Below are 17,412 nucleotides of genomic sequence, written 5' to 3'. Positions count from 1 at the left end.
ACTCGACCGAGGTTAGGCTTGGCACTTACTGGGTACCGATTGTGGTGTATTCATGCTACTCTTTTGCACATATTTTTTGTGTGCATATCCAGGTACTTCTTATCAGCCGCACTATCAGTTAGTCGGGGCAGCTTTGGAGACTTCAAGGTATATATGTCGCGTCCGCAGACCTTGTAGTCCTCTTCTACTCTTCCCTATGTCCATTATCTTCTGTATTTTCTTTTGATTGACTCTGATTTATAGAAACACTAGATTTTCCTCCTGTAGTTTATGATTCACGATGTTTCGGGTTTTGGAAATGCTGTGTAGTATATTGAGAAGTTGGTTATTGTACATGCCAAGTTGCATGGTACTCAGTTTTAGTGTTATTGCTACAGTTAGTTGTTAAATTTATGTTTTCATTTCATTTATTCCGCAAAATGTTATGCTTACCTAGTCATAGAGACTAGGTGCCGTCACGACGTCATACGGAGGGGAAATTGGGTCGTGACACCGATATTCCAAAATCGCCTCCTTGCTTGAATTGACCTCCGGAAAGCTCAAATTTATCCAAATTAATTGTATAACTTCATTAAAATTCATCGAAAATAATTTCGGATAATAAAACGTTGACTTAAAATTTCATTCTAAAAAGTCATTCAAAGTCAACGTAGGACTCGCCTCTCAGAACCCGACAGAATTTTCACAAAATCCAAATACCCATTCCGATACGAGTTCAACCATACCAAATTTATCAAATTCCGATAACAAATCGTCCTCCAAATCTTGAATTTTCGTTTTTATAAATTTTCTACAATTTTTCCCAAATTTCCATCTCAAAATATTAATCAAATGATGAAAACAATGATATATTCATATATATTAACCAAATCCGAGTTAGAATCACTTGCCCCAATGATTTTCTTGAACATCCCACGAAAAATTGCCACAAACCGAGCTCCCAAAGTCCAAAAATAAAAAATGAGATGAAACCTTTATTCATATAGTACAAAATCTGACCCCCATTGTGCTGACCGCACAATTATTTGTGCGGTCGCACATCCCGGATGCTACGGTCGCGCTCAAAATTTTGCGTCTGCACTTCTACAGCTCTACACTACCAGGTTTCAGTATATTGACCATAACTTTCTCTCCAAATGTCCAAATGATGATTGGTTTACCGTTCTGGAAACTAGATTCAAAGGGCTACAACTTTTGATTTGCATCATATCCAAATTCCTTGTAGATTAAAAGATATAAGCCTCCGAAGTCAGAACATCGAACCTGCGAACTCCCCTGGAGTGCGGCCGCGAGCAAATTTGTGCGGCCACGGGCAGAATTGTGCAGTCCGCACTTTTGCTCTGTGGTCTGCACTTTTCTTCTGCGGTCCGCACTTTTTCCCTTGCCTCAGCACTCATTAATGTACCCCCGCACTTCCAAAAGCTCCAGAACAACATTAGAGTGCCGAAATGCCCGGACTCGCTCAAAACTCACCCCAAAACTCATTCGAGCCACTCGGGACCCCGTCTGAATGTACCAACAAGTCCTATAACATGATACAAACTTAGTCGGGCTCTCAAATCACATCAAACAACATCAAAAATATGAATCGCACTCCAATTCAAGCCTATTAGAACTAAGGAAATTCCAACTACGATCGATGCCGAAACCTATCAAATCAAGTCCGATTGACCTCAAATTTTGCACACAAGTCATAAATGACATAATGGAGGTATTCAAATTTTCAGAATTGTATTCCGGCCCTGATATCAAAAAGTCAACTCCCCGATTAAACTTCCAAACTTAAATTTCTATTCTAGCCATTTCAAGCCTAATTTAACTACGGACTTCCAAATAATTTTTCGGACACGCTCTTAAGTCCAAAAATACCGTACGGAGCTGTTGGAATCATCTAAATTCTATTCCGAAGTCATTTGCTCAAAAGTCAACTCTTCAGTCAACTCTTTTCTTTTAAACTTCTTAAATAAGAATTGTTCTTTCAATTTAATCCAGAATCATCCGAAAATCAAACTCGACCATACACGCAAATCATAATACATATCACAAAGCTACTCGTGACCTTAAGTCGCTGAACGAGATGCTAATTATTAGAACGACAAGTCAACTCGTTACAAAAAACTACTCCTATATGAATATATTAATAGATTGTAAGTTTGTCTTTTTTTTAAATTTTACTAAACATATATTCACTTATCAAAACTTTATCTACAACATTAACAAAGTAAGATTGAAATAATACTCATGTAACAAAAAAACTGAGAAATCCGAAAAAACCGACAAAATCGAACCAATCCAAGCCGATATAGTTGGTTTGGTTTGGTTTGAAAAGACATGAGAACTTAATTTGCCCCACAATTTAACAACGTGAAAGATTCTTCAATACACTCACAACTCGATACTGTACGTTACATTAAAACAAAAATAAAGCGCCTAATGGACTTCCTTTACATTTCAAGGAAACACTTCTTGTCATATTCAAATCGTCTTAACATATCCCGCAGTTACATCATACTTATCACAAAGCCATTCCACCGCTTATCAAGCCACAAATTCCACTCATAGAGATATTATCGGACATATGAGTCCAAATGTAAAGGTTACAACTGAAGCTACCGAGCCTAAGCTACGGTCTAAACCTAGCCTCAAGTCCTCCAGACTGGCCCATCACCAAAACATAGAATACACATCTTGAACCTCGTTCATAGAATCACAAGCCGGCGATTCACAGCTGATACCGAGCGCTCATATACGCATACGAAATGCGTGGAAGGAATTCAAAGAGTTATGTTTCACGCTGAATCAATTCCGCACGATAGAATACAAGAAAGTGAAATTTTCCTAAGGGTTCGGCAGCCTCTCAAAGATAAGTACAGACGTCTCCATACCTATCCGCAAGACTCTACTAAACCTGCTCATGACTTGTGAGACCTATGTTACCTAGGGCTCTGATACCAACTTGTCACGACCCAAAATCCTAACCTGTCGTGATGGTGCCTATCTTGATACTAGGCAAGACGACAATCTCAATAAACCACAATATCTTAAAGTTTGAAAAACATAATAACTTGAGTTTAATAAAAGGCCTCACAATTTCCGATACAAACACTTCCAAAACCTGGTGTCACTAAGTACATGAGCATCTAATATGAATACAAGTCTGAAAATACGGTCTATAATAGTCTAAGACCAAATACAGTAAACAAGGAGATAGGGAAGAAGAGACAAGGTCTGCGAAACACGGCAACTACCTCAAAATCTCTAGAAAATCAACTGTGTGAAAGAATAAACACCCGATATGTCCAGAAAGACCTGGATCTGCACACGAAGTACAGGGTGTAGATTGAGTACAACCAACTCAGTAAGTAACAATAATAAATAAGTAACTGAAGATAGTGACGAGCTACACAGTTATAGTTCATTTTCAGTAATTCCAGCAAAGAATAGACATGTTTTCAAATCCAGCATTTTAAGTGAAATCAATTCTATACAGTTCAAGTTCATGTATTCCGGATATAAAATCATTCAGAAAATTTCACAACAATGAGAGATAGCAACTAAGTGCAACAACAAATGAAAAGCAAGTACAGCTTCTCAGGACAATAATCACTCACTAGGCTCCCAGCCCTCAGCACTCACACTCAATGGGTACACGCACTCACTGGGGGTGTACAAACTCCGGAGGGGCTCCTACAACCCAAGCGCTATAATCTGCACGACCAACTCACGTGCAGCATGGATAACTCACGTGCCATAGTATCAATATCTGGATCTGCACGGCCAACTCACGTGTTGCACGGACAACGCACGTGCTATAGTATCAATATCTGGATCCGTACGGCCAACTCACGTGCTGCACGGACAACTCACGTGCTATAGTATAATATAAGGATCTGCACGGCCAACTCACGTACAATAGTATAATATAAGGATCCGCACTGCCAACTCACGTGTTGTGGTATAATATCTCACAATCAGGCCCTTGGCCTCACTCAATCATGAAGTTCTCCAGTCTCTTGGGCTCTCAACAATCATAAAATCAGCCCAAACAACAAAGATATGATACATCAATAATGAATAATAGAGACTAAGATAAAATAATCAAGTAAGTTGTGACTGAGTACAAAACAACAATTTAAGCAAATAATTCAACATGTACACGACCTCTATGGGTCCCAACAATATCAACATATAGCCTAAACATGGTTTCTAGCAAGACTTATAGTCAAGTTTCCACAACACATAGAGAGCACATAACTATCAACAAGTTTTTCAGCTTTACAGTTTCCACAGGACGGACCAAGTCACAATCCCCTTGGTGCACGCCCACACGCCCGTCACCTAGCATGTGCGTCACCTCCAAAGTAATCACATGATTCCAAATTCTGAGGTTCCATACCCTCACTACCAGATTTAAAACTGTTACTTACCTCAAAGCGTGAAATTCTTTACTCTGCTATATTTTTTGCCTCGCAAATCGGCCTCCGAATGCCTCGAATCTAGTCACAAATAATTCGTTTCAGTCAATAAAAATTTATTGGAATTAATTCCATATGAAAATGCTAATTTTCCATAAAAATCTAAAATTTAGCTCAAAAATTATCTGTGGGGCCCATGTATCAGAACCCAACAAAAGTTACAAAATATGAACGCTCATTCAACCATGAGTCCAACCATACAAATTTTACTCAAATCTGATGTCAACTCGACCATCAAATCTCCAAATTAAACCAAGAGGGTTTTCAAACTTTTCCAACTTAATTCACTAATTAAATGATAAAAACAACCATGGATTTAGGTAATTTAACCAATATTGAGTTAATAATACTTACCCCGTTATTTTTCTTGAAACACTCACGAATATTGCCTCTTCCCGAGCTCCAATCCGTCAAAAATGGAAAATGGGACGAAGTCCCATTTTCAGAACTTAAATTCTCTGCCCAGACATTTGCTCTACGCGATAGCGGACTTTCCCACGCGATCGAGATGCATAACATCACAGACCTATGCGATCGCGGACTAGTCCACGCGATCGCGAAGCACAAAACGCGTGACTTCTACTCCGCTTCACTTACTCTACGCGAACGCGACATTCTTCACGCGTTCGCGAGTCACAAAATCTCAAAGCTACGCGATCGCATCCCGCTTCACGCGATTGTGAAGCACAAAAATCAGCAGCCGTCAATTAACCTTACGCGATCGCGGATATCCCCATGCGATCGCGAATCACAAAACCTCTACTGACTAACTAAGCCTACGCAATCGCAGGCGCATACACGCGATCGCGTATAAGGAAATCAGATTCAGACATCAGAAAATTTCAGCAGTTGTTTAAGTCCAAATTTTGATCCGTTAAGGATCTGAAACTCACCTGATCCCCTCGGGACCTCAACAAAATATACCAACAAGTCCTAAAGCATCATACGAACTTAGTCGAGTCTTCAAATCACATCCAACAACACTAAAAACACGAATCACACATAGATTCAAGCCTAATGAACTTTAAAACTTTCCATTTCTACAAACAACGCCCAAACCTATCAAATCACATCCGATTGACCTCAAATTTTTGTACACAAGTCATAAATAACATAACAGACCTACCAAAATTTTCATAATCGGATTTCGACCCCGATATCAAAAAGTCAACCCCCTGGTCAAACTTTTCAAAAATTCAAACTTTCGACATTTCAAGCCTAATTCCTCTACGGACCTCCAAATAATTTTCCGGACACGCTCCTAGGTCCAAAATTACCATACGGAGCTATCGGAATCATAAAAATTCAACTCCAAGGTCGTTTACGCATAGGTCCATATCCGATTACTTTTCTAACTTTAAAATTTTCAATTATGAGACTAAGTATCTCATTTCACTCTGAATTCCTTTCGAACCCAAACCAACTAACCTGGTAAGTCATAAAATAATTGTAAGGCATAAATTAAGCAGTAAATGGGGGAATGGGGCTGTAATACTCAAAACGACTGGTTGGGTCGTTACAATATTATCTTTTAAACAGCTTGAATTTTATTCAAACCTTTATTTGTATTATCCTAGTAGTTCGTGCACTTGTGACACCAGATTCGGGGATGTATTTTGATAATTCGGTATTTATGGTCTTCCACACTTTATTTCAGTAATTTGACTTCTATTTAATTAAATTTGCTTAAAAATAGTTAAGATTATTTTAACGTTGGCTTGCCTAGCAAGTGAAATGTTAGGCGCCATCACGATCCTGAAGGTGGGAATTTTGGGTCGTGACAGTTGGTATCAGAGCACTAAGTTACATAGGTCGCACGAGTCACGAGCAAGCTTAGTAGAGTCTGAAGGATCGGTACAGAGACGTCTGTACTTATCTTTCTGAGGCTATAAATTTTAGGAACAATATCACTTCTTTCTTATTCTATCGTGCGATCTTATTCTATCATCGATAATTGAACCATTCTATTCTTATTCTCTCACAGATGGTGAGAACACATAATACATCTACCGACGGACAGGGACCAGAGCCCCCGATGGTAACTATGACCAGGGGTAGAGGTCGAGGTCGTGCTAGAGGCCGAGGCAGAGGCAGAGGTAGAGCTCAGTCTAGAGATCGAGCAACAACACTTGTTGTAGAACCTCAGGTGGATCTTTAGGAGGAGGTTCCCGTTCAGACTGTACCGGTCGGACCAGTTTAGGTCCCAGAAGGATTTATAGCTACTTCAGTGCTTCAGGATGCTCTAGTCCGTTTGGTGAGTCTTATGGAGGGCGTGGCCCAGAATGGTACATTTCTAGTGGCACCAGCCGTGTCACGGGCTGGGGGAGGAGCACAAACTCCCACTACTCCTGCTCCGGAGCAGATGGCTCCCCAGAATCAGGCTCCAGCAGCCCCGCCAGTTGGGGTAGTTCAGCTAGTTGTTGCGGCGCATACCGGTGATAGGCCCGTCATGTCTTCTGAGGCCCTATTGAGACTGGATAAGTTTACTAAGCTCTTTCCAGTTCACTTTAGTGGTACACCTTCTGAGGACCCATAAGATTATCTTGACCACTGCTATGAGGTACTGCGGAACATGGGTATAGTTGAGACCAATAGGGTCGATTTTGCTATATTTCAGATGACGGGTTCCACCAAGAGGTGGTGGAGAGATTATATATTGACCAGACCAGTTGGATTGCCTGCATTAACCTGGGAACAATTCTCATGGCTATTTCTAGAGAAGTTTCTCCCCTATCACATTGAGAGAGGATTACCGCAGGCAATTTGAGCGTCTACAGCAGGGCAGTATGACTGTTACTCAGTATGAATCCTGTTTTATGGATCTAGCCCGCCATGCTCTCCTTTTACTTCCTACCGAGGGAGAGAGAGAGAGGAGGTTTATTGAGGGACTTACTCACCCTATTAGGCTTCAGATGGCCAAGGAGACCGAAAATGAGATTTCTTTTCAGGCGGCTGTTAATGTTGCTAGGAGAATCGAGGTGGTTCTTGCACAGGAGAAAGTGCAGGGGTCTGATAAGAGGCCTCGTCAGTTTGGTGGTTTCAGTGGTGCCTCATCTGGAGGCAGGGGTACTTTTGGTAGGGGTCATCCTCCCAGACCGTTTCATTCAGCACTTCAGGCATCTCCCGGTGCTTTAGGAAGTCACGGTCCTATTATGCCTTACTCTGGGCAGCCAACATTTAGTGCACATTCAGCTCCTATTAGTGCACCACCACTCCAGAGTCACTACAGCGGTTATTCGGCCCATTCGAGTCAGCAGTCACAGCAGCCGAGGTCTTGTCATACTTGTGGTGATCCGAGGCACATTGCTAGATTATGCCCCATGTCTCAGGACAGCATGCAGCAGCAGGGCTCTCATGCTATGATTCCATCACCGATTGCTTCACCGCCTGCTTAGCCATCTAGAGGTAGGGGTCAGGCAGCTAGAGGTGGAGGTCAGACCGTTAAAGGTGGAGGTCAGGCTGTTAGAGGTGGAGGCAAGCCAGTTAGAGGTCGTCCCAGGGACGCAGTTCAGAATGGTAGGGCCCAACCCCAATTTTATGCTTTTCCAGCTAGGCCTGAGGCCGAATCATCTGATGCCGTGATTACATGTATTGTTCCAGTTTGCCATAGAGATGCTTTGATCCAGGATCTACTTATTCTTATGTGTCCTCTTATTTTGCTTCGTATCTGGTGATTCCTCAGATTCTCTAAGTGCTCATGTGTGTGTGTCCACTTCGGTGGGAGATTCTATCATGGCAGATCATGTCTATCATTCGTGTATGGTTACTATTAGGAGTCTTGAAACTAGTGTGGATCTTCTTTCTTGATATGGTAGATTTTGATGTCATCTTGGGTATGGATTGGCTGTCACCTTATCACGCTATATTAGATTTTCATGCCAAGACGGTAACCCTAGCCATGCCGGGGTTACCTCGATTAGAGTGGAAAGGAACTCTTGGTCGTTCCACCAGTAGGGTTATTTCATATATTAAGGCTCGACGTATGGTCGAGAAGGGGTGTCTAGCTTATTTGGCTTATATTCATGATCCCAGTGCGAAAGTTCCTTCTATGGATTCAGTTCTAGTTGTCCGTGAATTTCCAGATGTATTTCCTGCAGATCTGTCGGGGATGTCACCCGACAGAGATATTGACTTCTGTATTGATTTAGCTCCGGGCACTCAGCCCATTTCTATCCCACCATACCGTATGGCCCCGCCAGAGTTGAAAGAATTGAAGGAGCAGTTACAAAACTTACTTGATCAGGGATTCATTAGACTAGTGTCTCACCCTGGGGTGCACCCGTATTATTTGTAAAGAAGAAAGATGGTTCAATGCGAATGTGTATAGATTATCGGTAGTTGAACAAGGCTACTATCAAGAACAAGTATCCACTACCAAGAATTGATGACTTATTCGACCAGCTTCAGGGTGCCAAGGTGTTTTCAAAGATCGACTTGAGGTCTGGTTACCATCAGTTGAAAATTAGAGCATCTGATGTCCCTAAGACAGCTTTTCAGACTCGGCATGGGCATTACGAATTCCTAGTGATGTCATTTGGGTTGACAAATGCCCCAACAGCATTTATGGATTTAATGAATCGGGTATTCAAACCCTATTTGGATTCTTTTGTGGTTGTATTCATTGATGATATCTTGATTGACTCCAGCAGTCGAGGAAAGTATGAGCAGCATCTTCGGAGTGTGCTTCAAACTTTGAAGAATAATCAGTTATATGCCAAATTTTCAAAATGTGAATTTTGGTTAGACTCAGTTGCCTTTTTGGGGCATGTTGTATCGGCAGAAGGCATAAAAGTGGATCCTAAGAAGATTGAGGTTGTTCAGAATTGGCCTAGACCCACGTCAGTTACAGAGATCCAGAGTTTTCTGGGTTTGGCAGGTTATTATCGTCGATTCGTGGAGGGGTTTTCATCTATAGCAAGCCCATTGACCAGACTAACCCAGAAAGGTATCCCATTCAGATGGTCAGACGAGTGTGAGTTAAGCTTTCAGAAGCTCAAGACTGCTTTGACTACGGCGCCAGTGTTGGTATTACCCACAGGTTCAGGATCTTATACGGTGTATTATGATGCATCTCGCGTTGGGCTTGGTGTAGTATTGATGCAAGATGGCAGGGTAATTGCATATGGGTCGCGTCAGTTGAAAGTTCATGAGAAGAATTATCCTATTCATGACTTAGAATTGGCAGCCATTGTCCACGCTTTGAAGATTTGGAAACATTACCTTTACGGTGTCTCGTGTAAGGTATTTACTGATCATCATAGCCTGCAGTATCTGTTCAGGCAAATAGATCTCAATTTGAGGCAGAGAAGATGGGTGGAGTTGTTGAAAGATTATGATATCACTATTTTGTATCACCCCGGAAAAGCCAATGTGGTGGCTGATGCTTTGAGTAGAAAGGCTGTGAGTATGGGCAGTCTTGCGTATATTCTGGTTGGTGAGAGACCGTTAGCTGCAGATGTTCAGACTTTGGCTAATCAGTCTGTGAGGTTAGATGTTTCAGAACCTAGTTGGGTTTTAGCTTGCACAGTCGCTCGATTTTCTTTATATGAGCGCATCAGAGAGAGGCAGTATGATGATCCTCATGTACTTGTACTCAAGGACACGGTGCAGCACGGTGATGCCAAACAGGTTGTGGGGGAAGATGGAGTTCTGCGGATGTATGGTCGTATTTGTGTGCCTAATGTGGAGGGGCTTCGTGAATTAATTCTAGAAGAGGCCCACAGTTCCAGGTATTCTATTCATCCAGATGCCGCCAAAATGTATCAAGATTTGCGGCAACATTATTGGTGGAGGAGAATGAAGAAGGATATAGCTGTATATGTAGCTCGGTGTCTGAATTGTCAGCAAGTTAAGTACGAGCATCAGAGACCTGGTGGTTTGCTTCAGGAGTTAGAAATTTCTGAGTAGAAGTCGGAGCGTATCACTATGGATTTTGTTGTTGGGATTCCCCGGACTTAGAGAAAATTTGACGCAGTTTGGGTCATTATGGACAGGTTGACTAAGTCAGCACATTTCATTCCAGTGGCAGTTACCTATTCTTCAGAGCGGTTAGCTGAAATTTACATCTGTGAGATTGTCCGCCTTCACGGTGTGCCCGTGTCTATTATTTCAGATCGAGGTACACAGTTTACCTCACACTTTTGGAGGGCTGTACAACGTGAGTTAGGCATGCGGGTTGAGTTGAGTACAATATTTCATCCACAGACAGACGGACAACCAGAGTGCACTATTCAGATATTGGAATATATAATTCGCGCCTGTGTTATAGACTTTGGAGGTTCTTGGGATCAGTTATTGCCACTTGCGGAGTTTGCTTATAATAATAGCTACCATTCGAGCATTCAGATGTTCCATATGAGGCATTATACGGAAGGCGGTGTCATTCTCCTGTTGGCCAGTTTAAACCGGGAGAGGCTCGGGTGTTGGGTACTGATTTGGTACAGGATGCCTTGGACAAAGTCAAAGTTATTCAGGATCGACTTCGCACAGCTCAATCTAGGCAAAAGAGTTATGCCGACCATAAAGTTCGTGATATTGCATTCATGGTTGGGGAAAAAATATTGCTCCGAGTTTCACCTATGAAATGTGTAATGAGGTTCGAAAAGAAGGTCAAGTTGAGCCCTAGGTATATTGGACCCTTCGAAAATCTTGAAAGGGTGGGTGAAGTAACCTACAGGCTTGCACTACCACCTAGTTTATCAGCAGTTCATCCGGTGTTCCATGTGTCTATGCTCCGAAAATATCATGGCGATCCATCCCATGTGTTAGATTTCAGCTCTGTTCAATTGGACAAGGATTTGACTTCTGAGGAGGATCCGGTAGCTATTCTAGCCCGGCAGGTCAGGTCTAAGAGTTATCCTTCAGTTCTGGTACAATGGAGAGGTCAGCTGGTAGAAGCATCTACCTGGGAGTCTGAGTCGGACATGCGGAGTAAATATCCACATATTCTCACCAGCTCAGGTACTTTTTCTAATTCCGTTCGAGGACGAACGTTTGTTTTAGAGGTGGAGAATGTGATAACCCAAAAGGTCATCTTTAAATTTAATAATTAATTCTGTGTTCTAAGACCTCAAAAAGCACTATTTATCATTTCTCGACTTGTGTGCGCAATCCGTATAATTTTTCGGAAAGTTTTTATATGAAAAATTGATTAAAATGTGAAATAGAGCTTTAAAACTAAACTGAGCTGACTTTGGTCAACATTTTGAGCAAACGGATCCTTATCAGTGTTTTGACAGTTCCGGTAGGTCCATATCGTGATTTGGGACTTGGGCGTATGCCCGAAATTTAATTTGGAGGTCCCTAGCTCAAGTTATGACCATTTAACGGAAACTAAAAATTTAAAGGCTAAAGATTTTCAAGTTTGACCACAGAGTTGACTTTTTGATATCGGGGCCGGAATCTGATTATGAAAATTTGAATAGCTCCGTTATGTCATTTATGACTTGGGTGCCAAATTTGAAGTCATTCCGGATTCATTTAACATGTTTCGGCACAAGATTTGGAAATTGAAAAGTTTGAAAACTTAAAAGTTCGAATCGAGGTGTGAATTGTAATTTCGATGTTGTTTGAGGTGATTTGAGACCTCGAGTAAGTTTGTGTTATGTTTTAGAACTTGTTGATATATTTGGTTGAGGTCCCGGGGGCCTCGGGTGGATTCCAGATGGTTAACGGATCAAAATTTAGACTTAAGAAAAAATCTAAAATTTTGGCCTTCTAGTGTAATCGCACCTACGGATTTTAGACCGCAGATGCGAGCTCACAGAAGCAAGTTTTGCCTCGCAGAAGCGAAAGGGAAGGGGTTGGGCAGTGTGCGCAGGTGCGGAACTTTTGTCGCATCTGCGAAGCCGCAGAAGCGCCCCATCCCGCAGAAGCGGCCCCATTTCCGCAAAAGCAGAAACCGCAGATGCGGTCAAGCGTCCACAGATGCGGAAAGGCCTGGACAGAACCCATAAAATCGGAAGTTAGCCATTTTTACTCATTTTTGAGTCTCGGATTTAGGCGATTCCAAGGGAATTTTTCACGACTTTGAATTGGGTAAGTGTTCTATAACCAAAAGTGATTATATTTCATAAATCCATGTCTATATTTATCATTTATTTCGGATTTCGATGGAAGAAATTGGAATTTTTGTAAAACTTTCCAAAAATAAAAAATTAAGATTTGAAAGTCCATTTGACATCGGAATTTGGTAATTTTTGTATGGTTAGACTCGTCTCGGAACGAGTGTTTGGATTTCGTACGGTTTTTTTCGAGATTCGAGACGTGGGCCCCACTGATGATTTTTGAGATGAATTTTGGATTTTAATCCGAAAAATTAGTAAATTCATATGAAATTAATTTTCACGATTTGTATTGAGTATAGTGGTTTATTTAAGACTAGATTTGAAGATTTCGGACACGAATTCGCGAGGCAAAGGTTTATTGGATTCTTGAATTTGGTTGCAACCGAGGTAAGTGTTGTGGTTAACCTTGGCTTGAGGGAGTAGGACTTATTTGTCTATTTGCTACATGATTTAATGTGCGGGTACAATGTATATGTGAGGTGACGAGTACTAATGCGTTGTGGTTGAGTCAAAGCATGCAGGTGGAATTTGTTTATTGTGAATAATTATCTATTTAATTAAGATATTCCTGCTTAAGTTTATTATTGATTATTTGATCATTAGTTGTGAAATTATTATTTATTTAATTATTGTTGAATATTTTGGGAGGTGAAGTCGGTATTCTGGTATTGAATTGATTGATAAGTGTATATCTCCGCATTTAAATACTCTTCCGAATTTATATTATTATTTTCATGGTAAGGAAGAGTGTAAAAGCACGAAGGGTGATGCCGTGCCATTTTAATTATTCATAATATCATTGTCATGGTAAGGAAGAGTATAAAAGAACGAAGGGTGTTGTCGTGCCATTTGTGAGTGTAAAAGCACGAAGGGTGTTACCGTGCCATTTGTGAGTGTAAAAGCACGAAGGGTGATGTCGCGTCATTTTCAGAGAGTGTAAAAGCATGAAGGGTGATGCCGTGCCAAATGAGAGTAAAAGCACAAAGGGTGGTGTCGTGCCACTTTCTTATTATCATTTGCTCATTTTATTGTTGATGAATTAATTGGCTGCTAAGTAACACTTCTCCTGCTGAAATTATTATATCATTCCCCATAGCATGTTCCCTCCCAATTGATAAATTATTATTTATTGTATTATTGTTACTTTGTATTTGTATATACTTGTACATGTTGATTATGCACGTGTCTTGTCATAGCTTCGTCACTACTTTGTCGAGGTTAGGCTCGGCACTTACTAGTACATGGGGTCGGTTGTACTGATACTACACTCTGCACTTCTTGTGCGGATTTTGGAGTTGGTCCCAGTAGCGTATCAAAGACGTGCTCGGATTCAACTATTTAGAAGAGAATTGAGGTATAACTGCACATCGTTTGTAGTTTTGAAGTCCCTTTCTATTTTATCTCACTTGTGTATTATCTTTCAAACAGCTTGAATTTTATTCAGACCTTTATTTGTATTATTCTAGTAGTTCGTGCACTTGTGACACTAAATTCGGGAATGTATTTTGATAATTTTGTATTTATGGTATTCCGCACTTTATTTCAGTAATTTAACTTCTATTTAATTAAATCTGCTTAAAAATAATTAAGATTATTTTAACGTTGGCTTGCCTAACAAATAAAATGTTAGATATCATCACGATCCTGAAGGTAAAAATTTTGGGTCATGACTCCAAAGGACAAAGTAACTACTATAGAGTTCACCGTATGTTTTGAACATGGAAAAACTAAAGATGCTTGTCCTATTATTCATTTCCTTCAGGCTCCTATGGTTAGAGGATGAATTGTTAAGGTCAACAATGGAATGCACATATCCATTGATTTTCTGGTAAATAGAAGGGAACTTTACATAACTGTCATAATTATTTTTTAAAATATAGTAAATTCGTAGCATGAAATCCAATATTACAGTTATGGCAGGAAAATATTTATATTTGTAGCACACACTTCCATTAAAATAGGAATATTAATTATTAATCTCTAAATATAAGTAATTTGAATGGAAAGTCAATAATTCTTTGTACAAAAATCATGCATTTTTTTCTCTTTATCTATTAACTTTCCTTCTTTCTCTTCATTTTCTTAATTTTATTTTCTGCTGAAACCAATATATTTTCTAAATTTGTTCCATTCACTTTCTTTTTAATTATCTTTCTTAAGTTTTTCTCTTCCTTCTTTCTTCCTTTCTTAACATAAAGATCTTACTTCAATAATAATATATGTTAATATATACAAAACGTATATAAAAAAAATATTGAATTAACACATATAAAATATACAAAAAATATACATAAAAATATATCTTCAATTAAGATAACACTTAGACATGTGAAATATACATAAAAAAATATATCTTAAATTTAATTAAGATGGCATATCAATATACAAAAAACATATATATAAAAAATACATCCTGAATTAAAATGGTACTTGACATATAAAATATATTTAAAATATACATTAAAAATACATCTTAAAATAAGATGGCACTTCACAAATAAATATATATGCTAATAATGAAAAAAAAAGTGCTCTTTATGGAATAAACAATAAATGATGTTATTCTTTTAAATAATAGTTAAAAAAGGATCAAATGTGTAAAAAACTTAAATAGGTAGAATTTTATAAATCTCAAAATGAAGATACAAAGGACCACTTAGTTAAATAATTTTATATTACTGCTGTTAAATAATTTTCTTAATTATATATGTTGAAATATTAAATGATACTTTTTGAACGGGAAACGTCATTACGAGAGAAACTATGCACGGCCATTTTAAATAACAACATATAAGTTAGGCAAAAAATTTACTTATGCTAATTAGTGAACTCGATCATGAAGCAAGCTAATTTACAATTTGATTTTAACGTGATAGTAAGGACCAATAAAATTACGATACTCTTTTCTTTTAAATGATTTCAAGTAATATAAGATTAACTTTAGGATCTTTTCAATATGGACTTTAATAGAAGTTTTTTCCATAACAAAAAGAAATTATACTCGAGTATTTAGCATATTTGGAGGCAGATCAGAATTTGAAGTTTATAGTTATGGATTCTAATCTTTTTAATTTACTGTCTAAACTAATATTTTATACATATCCAAATACATGATTTGAATCAAAATTACATGATTCGATCAAACCCGTAATCAACACTCTAGCTCTACTCCTAAGCATATTGTTATTAGGCCTGTGCGCAGCACAAGCTATCGTTTCTAGTATTCTACTTATAATAAGAGGGAATACACACCGTTCACGGTCAACATGTCTGTCTAGCATAGGGGTAGTTTTGGAATTATATGTTTTCTGGCTGAGCTGTATTGCACCTTCTGGTGTAGAGACTTGATTTTCTGCTTTGTTTACCGAAAAACCAGCACTATTTACTCTAATTTCCATTGCATCCTTGAACAGGTAATGGATTGAGTTGTAGTACTTTTTTCAATGTCTCAGTTTGCCCCTAACTTTGCACCTTTTTTACAATAAATACAGTTGTACAATTTTGTAAATTAGATAATAGTGCAGCCTACTTTCAATGCTCAAAAAGGCACTACAACTGCTGATGTCACATGAAAGTGACACATGCTCTCACAATTCAAAAGTGCCTCTTTTGGCATATGTACTTTACGTAAATATTTTCTACTTCAACATAAACTTCATAGCATACAAAAAAAACTCATTTGTGTAAACTTAATCATTACCTTTATTGTAAATTAAAATTTATCCAACTTTAGCATATTCATTTGTAAAATAACAACAACAACAACAACAATTCAATATAATTTAACATATTTTTGTATTATTCTTTTTTCGTCCCGTTCATATCCGAAATGACCCTTTAATTACCACTCCTAAATAGTAGTATCCAATAAGGTGAGGTCCAAAAATCATATAACCAAATTTTTACATAGAAAAAGATTTTCTTAGCTAAACATTGGAATCTATATGGAGCTGAATCGGAAAGACAAGATTGAAAAGGGAAGTGAAATTTCGCAGCTACTAGGTTACGGAAAAGCATAAATACAGCACACGAATAAGCAAACGACATTGGTTTTGTTTAACGATATAATATATAGAGCAACAAAATACTTTATGCAAATTATCTTATTAATGATTTTAAGTGATTTTGAAATAACTATTGATCGTCTTAAGATAAACTCTAACATAAGAGTATCTTCTAATAATGAAACTAAAACTGCACTCCAACATTTATCAGAGAACCAAAAATATACATATAAATGCGGATTATTCACATATTTAATTTTTATTTACAAAAAAAAAAAAAATAATCGACTGTTATAAGCAGCTCCTAAAGGCATAAGTCTATTACCATATATAATAATAACATGGCAAATTTAAATACAAAAGTGAGTAACATTTAAAAATAACATTAACAACAATATTAGATAGTTTTTGGGCTCGGGCATGGCCCGGGCATACTCTCACTAGTCTTATATAAGGGAGAATAAGCTAGCACGAGGTCTACATAGCTAGCTTGGCAACTGGATGGCAGTCTGGAGATATTACGAAGCTTAGTAGTTAAAAGTGTCATACATTGTACTGTAAGTAGCAGACTTTCGTGACTAGATAACAGCTTCATTCGGTTCACTGTCTTCCTAAGAATACTTTTCGGCGCTGGACTATATGGGGACTCAGTTAATTTCGCACACCAACACGTCAGAGACTTTCCAACAAATTAGACTAATGTCTATATGCTACTGCCACGTGTTGCTAATATGGTTATTAGCAATGGCTAATATATGATGTAGTCATTTATATATTTTAAGTTTGATTAGGTATATAGTTTTACAAAAGCTAACCTAAGTGATTTGCTAACAGACCACAACAAAGTTTTTGCTCCATCTTAAATTT

Source organism: Nicotiana tomentosiformis, chromosome 1 (assembly GCF_000390325.3).
Source record: "Nicotiana tomentosiformis chromosome 1, ASM39032v3, whole genome shotgun sequence".
Classification (NCBI taxonomy): Eukaryota; Viridiplantae; Streptophyta; class Magnoliopsida; order Solanales; family Solanaceae; genus Nicotiana; species Nicotiana tomentosiformis.
This window is presented reverse-complemented; position numbering follows the sequence as displayed.